The sequence below is a fragment of the Pseudorca crassidens genome, chromosome 2 (genome assembly GCF_039906515.1).
Source record: "Pseudorca crassidens isolate mPseCra1 chromosome 2, mPseCra1.hap1, whole genome shotgun sequence".
NCBI classification, from domain to species: Eukaryota; Metazoa; Chordata; class Mammalia; order Artiodactyla; family Delphinidae; genus Pseudorca; species Pseudorca crassidens.
The window spans coordinates 95,599,721-95,608,738 of record NC_090297.1 but is presented as its reverse complement, the minus strand read 5'-3'; positions in this window follow the sequence as shown (position 1 = coordinate 95,608,738).

Sequence of the window (9,018 nt, the reverse complement as noted above, 5' to 3'; positions counted from 1 at the left end):
TCAAGGCATGGAAGCTGGACCTTGAAGAAGAGCCAGGCAAGGGAGGGGGAGGATGATTCAAAGGGACTTTCGTCTCTCATACCCCAACCAGGGATCCAGGGCCAACTGTGTGAGCAGCGAGGGGCTGGGACTGGTGGTCTGAGGCCTGGCCTGTGGAGGAAGCCAGGGCTTTTCCAGTCCCAGCCCACTACCCTCTAGCTGGGTGGCCTTGGTCAAATGCTTGTGCCTCAATTTCCTTTTGTAAAATGAGGGGATCGAATAAGCTCAATAATTTCAAAAATTAATTTAACAGTGGAATCCTTTTTTCAATGAAATCTAAAGTAGAAGCCCAGAATATAAAGCAGATAGAAGTAGTGCTGCTGGGTTGAAGTGGGCGTCAGGTCTTGCCACATCCCCACTGCTCCCCAAGGAGCACACCTCTGGGCCCCCTGTGGAGCTTGAGGGTCTGGAGGAACCCAGTTTGAAAAGCATGGGGCCAGATGCTGTCTTCCAACACGGCACTCTGGTCACAGCAGTGTCACTCTCAGTGGGTCACAGCAGGAGAGCTGTGAATCCCCTCTCAGAGGCCCCAGCCCAGGGAACTTCCGTGTGACCACAGAGTGATGCCAAGAATGAGAAATCAGCTTTCTTCTTTCTCCCCAGGGAAAAGGAAAGGAGATGAGCTTTGGCGACAGCAAGAGGGATTCGGGTTAGACTAGACTCCTGGCAATGGTAGTGGACTGGATGAGGAGAAGGAAGTGGGTGGGGGACCCACGACTCAGGGAAGTGCCCTCTTCTCTGACTGAAGATGAACAAGGCCAAGGGCAGCTCCAGACACAGAAGGATGCCTTAAGTGCCCTCCATGGGGCTCTGCCTCTCCGGACTCCCTTTGACTCTGTGGTTTGGGAGGATCTAGGGGCTGCGTAGGCATTTTGCTCTTCACCTAATAGCCATGTGGCGCGGAGAATGCTCGGAAATTATACCATCTGTTAATTATCCTTTGAATTGGGGTTGGGTAATGAGACTCATTTCTGCTGCAGGCCCAAGCCAACGCAGGCAGAAACTGCAGCCCTCCATTCATCTCTCTCCCTTTGTACTAAAATAAGCTTGCTGGGTAGGAGAGCGCAGCAGCCTTGGCTGGAGAACTTGATTCTGGAGCCTAGAGCGGAGGCGGCACGGCTGTGGGAAGCCCCTTTCCCTGCGAAGGGCCTTTCTGCCCAAGGACAGACAGGCTGGGGATGCAAGGAACCCCTCCCTTCATCTCCAGGCACGTTTGGTAGATAGTCCTTCATGGTCTCCCTGCCCTGCCCCCAAGGGCACAGGACAGAACTGCCTCCTCAGTCCACTCTCCCCTGCTCAGCCGCTTCTCCCTACCAAAAGCAGGACAGAAACTTCCAGGTCTTCTACGCATCACGGTGTCTCAAACTAGGGCTTGTCTTGGTGGTGTCCTCCTTGACCCCTAGGGGAAGGTCTGCCTATTTCATGGAACTTTCCAACTTAAGGAACCTTTAGATCTCCCTCCCACATGGGAGAAAACCAAGGTGCAACAAGATCCTGGAGTCTGTTCAAATGGAAATTACTGCTCTTCTAGTCCAAACCTTGGGAGGGAAAGTGACCTGCGGGGAGAGCCCAGGCTGTCCTCCAGTTCCAATGGACTTCCTCACCCATGCTGCTTCCTGAGGGTCCCCCAGGTCTACGGAAAATACACACATGCATAAGATGTGGCTCTCAACTGAACAAGGTAGTGTGGGTGAAGTGCTCCAGGAGCAGCTGAGATAGAAAAGGCTAAAGGAATTCAGAGGAGGGAGCAGTGAAGGTTGAGGAAATCTCAGTCTGCCTCTTGGAGGAGGTAGGACTTGGGTTGCCTCTTGAAGAATCAGGAACTGCATTCCTGGCCAGATGAATTCATCGGCAAACTCCTTTAACCTACAGGCAAAGGGTTTTCTCCCAGGTTACACAGCTAGTAAATGGCAGACCTGGGATTGGAACCCAGGCAGTCTGGCTCCAGATTAAGCTCCAGATTATCTGGCTCCAGATAAACTATGAATGAGTGAAATGTGAGTGTCACCGAAGCCAAGATTGGGGTGGGTGTGGGAATTCCCTGGCCATCCAGTGGTTAGGACTCGGTGCTTTCACTACCAGGGTCGGGTTCAATGCCTGGTCGGGGAACTAAGATCCCGAAAGCCGCATGGCGTGGCCAAAAAAAAATGAAAAAAGACTGGGGCAGGTGTGTTGTGGCCCAGCACACTGAAGGGCCAGACAGGGCCAGACTGGGAAGAACCAGGTGATCTCTGTCATGGGTAGATCCTTGTGAGCTTAAATTCTGGGACCAATGGCCTGCTTGGAAGGAGAGGTGTGGAGGGAGGCTGCTGGTGGCAGAGGTCCAGGTGACCTTTGGTGGGTGGGCGGGGCAGTTTCTCTGACAGGAGAGAGGTGGGGAGAGGCCCCGGCTGCCGATAAAGGACCACAGGCCAGCAGCCCCGGTGGGGGCGCGGGGGGCAGGACCTGCGTGTTCTCCTGTCCACACTCGCCTGCATGCCCATCTGCTGCCCTGCACTTTTCTTCACAGTGCGTGTGTTTCTCAGCCCCCATCTCCATGCCTGGCACAGAGGGGATGCTCAACCAGAGTTGCATGGATCCTTCGTGAGGTTGCTTTCCCTCCAAACCAGTCACCATTCAGCCACCTAAGTAATCTTTTAAACTTTTTAAATTAATAAACATTTTTTAGATTGAAAACACACTCCCCCAATTTTTTTTTTAAATTTATTTATTTTTGCTGTGTTGGGTCTTCGTTTCCGTACGAGGGCTTTCTCTAGTTGTGGCAAGCGGGGGCTCCCCCAATTTTTTATTTTAGAAAATGTCTAGCATTCAGAAAAATTGCCAAAACGGTACAACGTATCCCCCGGATACTCTCCACTCAGGTTCAATCATCGTCAGCACTATGCTTTCTCTCAGTGTTTGGAGAACAAAGTGCAAGCGAGGTGCAAACATCATGGGGCTTCCACCCTCGCCCCCTCAGTGTGCCGTGCCTGAGTCAGAGCCTCAGTCAGCCCAGAGCCCTGAGTCAGGGGGCCGCTGCCACACCCAGGAACTCGAGTGATGATTCCGGTGTCATCTTATGTCCGGCCTGATACAAATTCCGTCATGTCCCTCAAAGGTCTTTGATGGCTGTACTTTTAAACCAGAAGTTTATGCATTACATTTGGCCACATGTCACTTTAGTTTCCTTCCTTCTTTTCTTCCTTCCTTGCTACCTTCCTTCCTTCTTTCTTTTCTGTGATATTGACTGTTTGAAAAGTCCAGGCTAGTTCTCTTGTTGAATGTGCCACATTCTGGATTTTTCCGATTAAAGGACTCCTCCTGGTGTCCTTTGGCGAGTAGTACTGTGAAGTATGAATCTGAGCATATCGCTCTCTTCCTAATAACCCTGCACCGGGCTTTCTGATTGTGCCTTGAATAAAAGCCAACTCCATAGGGGTCCACAAAGCCCTGGATGGCGTGGCCCAGCCCCTTCTTACTCCTCCCCCTTCACTCTGTTCTGGGCACCCTGCCTTCCTTCCAGCTGCTGAATGTGGCATCTTAAATATCCCCTCCTTTATGGCACATATTGAAGTTTGTTACTACAGAAAGTATTTATCTGTTAATTTTACTTGGTTAACAGCTGTCTTACCCACTAGCTGTAAGCTCCAGGAGCAGGGAGAACACGTTTGCCTTAAATACCTAGTTAGTACCTAGCATGGCACCTGATACGTAGCAGGCACTCAGTAAATTCTAGTCAAGTGGATGGATGGGTGGACGGATGGATGGATGAAGTGACGAATGGCATAGAGGAGTGACCAGATGGTCCCTTCATTCCTTGAACCACCATCTGGGAGGCCAGTTGGGTCTGCAGGGTTCTCTTTGGGTGGCCCTGAACTCATTCACATTAATCACAAAACTGTATTCCCAATGCCAGCTGCAGCCAGGAGTTGTAAGCCTGATGTCCCAGCCAAGCTAGACAGATTTTCTTTGGGACTGAAAAGGTGACATTGGATACCTTAACCCATGATAGTTTCAGCCCGCGGTGCTGGCACTGTTTGCGGAGGGTGGCTCACTAGGCCCAAGCATTCCACACAGATGCACAGTCCATCTAAGATCCAGTTGAGATCATTTTTGGCTCCTGAGCACAGACGGGAAGAGATGGAGCCTGAGATTGAGCTGTGAGGAGCAAATCCCAAAGCAACATCTGTAATAACTTAGTTAAGTTTATCAGAGCAGGCCGAGGAGAGAGCCCTGTCCAGCCCTAGCCATGCTCCAGGCACCGGACTAGGTGTGAGAGGGACACAAATGAACAAGACTCCAGCTCTGGCCTCAAGGAGCAACCAGTCTAACGTGGACAGAGACAAATGCTGTGGTAGAGCCGTATTCATTAATATCTCTGTGTGAGGGTGGGAGAAGTTAGAGAAGGCATTGTAAAGGAGGCGACATTTGAATCACCTTGAAGGGGAAGGAGGAATTCCAGGGACAGGCAGGAGGAGAGGCACTGGGGTAGAGGGAACAGCGTGAGCAGATAAGGAGGGGGCATTGCATGGTCAGTGCTGGGAGAGGTGAGTAGTCCCCTGGGGCTGAAGCAGGGCTCACGGTAGGGAAAAGAAGAGCAGAAGAGACTGCTAATCTGAACTGTGGCCACAGTTTGATGAATCCGGATCTGGCTGAGAAATCTGGACTTTACTTCCTAGGTTGAGGGAGTCAGCTGAAGCGTTTCGGCGGGGGTGGGGGTGAGGGCATGACGTGGCTGTACCCTCGGCCACAGCGGGGAGGCTGCACCTGAAGGAGGGGCTGGGGTCTGGCAGACGCGAGGCGGTTGTAACAGTCCAGGAGGAGGGGAGTCTGTGCTGCAGCTGAGGACTAGGCTGCCAAGGGGCCAGATCCGGGTGATGAAGAGATTCAGTGGGACTGTGGGAGATCGGCTGCTGGGGAAGAGGAGGGGGTAGTCCAGGGTGACTCCCGGGTATTTGTTTTGGGTGGCTGAATACCCAGAGGAGGGTGGGAGCAGAGGATCAGATAGGGAGTTAGACTTTGGACTTACAGGTTTGGATCCTGGTGAAGATGCTCAGTGTGTCTTGGGGGTGAGTGGGCCAGAGCCAGAGATGTGTGAATGAGAGATGATGGATTGGGGATGTAGAGCAGGAGAGCATACAGAGATAGAGCAGCCAGAGGGAAGAGCCCCAGGAATCCAGCATTTCGGGGCAGGCCCTGTCTCCTCATCCTGCCCACTTCTCTAGGCCCAACTCAACATCCCCCTCACCCTCTGCACTCCAGCTATTCAGGCTTTCTTCCTGCTCCCTCACGCTATCCCCTCAGTCTGGAACATTCTACCTTCCCTCTGAAGGGGTTGGGACTAGGAGGACCCGGAATGTTGATGACGTAGCAGAACCTACGAGTGTCCAGGATTTATTTTTCTTTGAGGAAAAGGAGCCAGTTGGGATCATAATTTGACAGCAGAGGCTGGATGGCAGAAAGCCTGTTTTAAGATGGGGAAGTGTAAGTAGGTTGGTAGTTGAGGGGAATGAGTGGGGAGGGGAGGCATAGGAGAGGAAGAGGGAGGTTGAAAAGAGAGCTGGCTGAGGAACAGGGACTCAGGAATTCCCAAAGGCGGCGAGATCCAGGGCACAAGTACACAAGGCTGGTTTTGCAGAAAGAGTAAAAAAAAAGAATTTTCTTTCCCCCCTGAGACAAGATGGAAGGAGAGAATGAATGCTATTCTAAATGGGGGCTCAATTCTTCCCTTTCTTTAGGGTTTAATAAAAACAAGGAAAAAGAAGTGTCCCTAAAGGGTCACACCATCTTATCAGTAATTTACACCTCAGTAAAAATAATTCTCCAGACCATTTCTGACAGCAGGCTTGTGTAGGGGGAGTGAAGCCCTGGTCCAAGGGAAGGACCCTACCGCTCTCCAAAATGCAGGGCTCGCCAGCCAACCAATGAGAACAGCGCAAGAGAGGAACTTCCCCTCTAGAAAAAAGGGGTTTTCTCAGAATCTGAGGTTGCTGAGACCCCCTACCTCTGCCCGCAGGTCCGGGGACCCAGAGGTCGAGACTGGCAAGGTGGGCGTCCTGTCTCCTCCTTTCCGCAGACGGGGCGCCGCACTTGCTGGGGTACTGCTATGAGAACCTGCCGGCCGCAAGCCCGCCGCCGTTGCGGGGGGGGGGGGGGGGCGGGGGGGAGTCTCTTAAAAGGGCAACGTCAGAGGCGGCTATGCCAGCACCATCAGGACCTCCCTCCTTGGAGATGCAGGGTGGCGCCCCCTTTTGTGTGTATCTGGGAGGAGCTCTGGGGGAACCCTTTGCTGAGAAGTGGCTGGGGGAGTGGAGCACGCCCGTCATCCTGGCACAGGCTCTGACTTGCAGCATATTTCTCCAGGGTCCGTCCCAGCTCTGCCTGTCAGACTCCTCCTGGGAGTGCAGCCAGGGCTGCCCCAGGCCCCCAGAGGGAGGTATGGCGAGAGACGGCGTTCTCAGGACCCTGGGTAAACCGGAACCGCTTCAGGGAAGGAAAAGCAGGACGGGTAACACGGAAGGTGTCAGTTCCCAGGCGTGGTTTTCCCCATTGGCGGTACTCGGCTGATAACTAAACTTCCCAGCAGACTGTGAGTTCGGGCAGGCCCCTTGGTCTCATGTTGGGTCCCCACAGTTCCTGGCTCTTTACATATTTCTCTCTAGAAGTCGGCCTTCTAGTTGTCTCTCTCTTGCTAGAAAGGCCTAGTGGCTCCTCTCTCTTGCCTGAAGCACTCAGACCTGCATCTTGGTCCCTGAATTCCTGGGTGTGGGAACCAAGGGTTGGTAAGAGACCCAGGACTCTGACTCACTCCCTGGTGCCCGTGGGGGCTGTTTGCTGAGGTAACCTGGGCAGCTGAGGTTGGAGATGGGGCAGGTCAAGGTGCCAGGGATGAGGGCATCAGCCGTGGGTTGTGGAGGCAACTGCCAGGGTGGAGTCAAGGTTATCTAGGCCCATTCCTGGTACTCAGCTTCCAGGCCAGCCTGCCTATCCTAAACAAGGTTCACATCAGCCCCATCCCACTGCTCCAGGGAGGGAAGGAGCCTGGAGGAAGGCAAGCCACACCTTTCCCAATGTCCGGGAGTTCCTTGAGAGCAAGGACTGTGTCCCATTCTTTCTGTAACCCCTGCTCCTAATCACACCTAGCGCAGGGCAAGCACTCAGTAAATAAGTGCCTATGTGCGTCTCCTGCTCGTGTGTTTTCCACCCACAGGGAGGGACCTCAGCCACGGGATCATCCTTTCCTTCACCATTACTATTTTTCTGTCTTGTGGCTTCAAGGAGGTAGAGACTTTCAGCTAACAGACTACTCGGTGCACACAACAGCTATTTTCCGGGCCTCCACTCACTCCTTTTTACAAGCCAGCCCACACACTGGCCAGCCACAGGGAAGGCTGGCATGGGGACCTGGGCTGCTGGCAGCACAGGGCAGGAGGCTCTCTAGACAAACAAGCAGGAGTCCAGGTCCCAGGTGCAGCCAGGTCCAGAAAACTAGGCGGGTGAGAAGAAGGCGGGTCAGCCTGGGGTGGGGGTAGGGGGCGGGGGGGGGGGTGCAGTGCAGGAGCCAGGCCTGGGCCCCCAGGGACTCAGAGCCCCAGATCCTCCTCCTGGGGCGCTTTCAGGGCCAGAGAAAAGCAGTGCCTCCTGGTGGAAGGTCATGGGCGCCAGCAGCCAAGAGGGTAGGAAGGGGGAGCAGAGGAGGCAGCTGTAGTGACCCCTAAGGCTAGATGGGGGTGTGCGGGGCCACTTGAAAGTTTCTAACCCCAGAGCCCAATGAGCTTTTCAAACAGGGAAGAGCGGTGTGTGGTGGTGACCAAAACCAGCCTCCTGCTCACTGTGTAAACTGCCTTTCTTCAAACCAAATAGCTGAGGCTACAGGAATGTGAGTCTCATCCTTCCAAGTATATGGGAGCAGCTTGCTCTTTTGTTCTTTGGCCCTGGCTTTGTTATCCCAGAGCTGGGGCACTGGCTAGAGTAGAGGCAGGCTGGTGAGCCTGCCTGGGGCAAAAGGGTCACTGTGGTCACCTTTTCAGGTGCCCCGGTTTTGACAGTAGCAAGATTCACAGGCTCAGCCCAAGCTCCCAGTGGAAAACCAAGCACATGGGCTCTTTCCTGGGTGCTAAGCAAGCTCCAGCAGGCCTGGGGAGGTTGCTGCTTAGGGACTAAGGATGAAATCATGCTCCTAAGTTACAGGCCAGTTCAGAGTCCTGTTCTCATCCTTCCAAAGAAACACAGCGAGCATCAAGCCCTGCTGAGGAGTCAGGACTCCTGGCTTCCACCCGGCCGTACTTTCTCATCTCCCTTACCCACCTTGTACTCTCTTCCTTATGATGGAAGAGGTATAATCATGTCCCCACCCTCCTGTCTGGGACTGTCACAAAGATAAAAGAGATCCTCTATAGGAAGTATTTTAGACTCCTAGGGGAGAAGCACTAAACTAACAGTTGGTGTTATTAAAAGTGTTTGTAGATTGCAGATGAAAGGCAGCAGGTAAATAAACAGCCTAAACATCATCCTCCCCAGAGAAAGCGTGAACTGGCTATTGGGGCAACGGTGGAAGCTCCAGAGAAAGGACTAAAACCTTGTTCCCACTAGCCCCCTGCCCTGTGGGCTGTATCGATCCTCTGGAGTTGAGCCACAAGCTGCCAGGCAGTTGGTCTCCCATTTGGGGATGAGTGGAAAGAGAGAAGCAGCTGTGAGTAAGGCCCTGCCCCGTGCTCTTGAATCTAGGGGCTTTTCTGGATTAAATGTAGTCTCATCTACCCTGATGTCTCACCACCTCCTTCCCTCTCCATGGAGCCTTTCCTAGGGAACAGAAGTGCTATGAAACTTTTATTGTTTTGGCCACGCTGTGCGGCATGTGGGATCTTAGTTGCCCTACCAGGGATCGCAACTGCGCCCCCTGCAGTGGAAATGCAGACTCTTAACCACTGGACCGCCAGGGAAGTCCCGCTATGAAGCTTTTTATATCAACTCAGGTCTCTAAGCTGGTCCTACCTAACT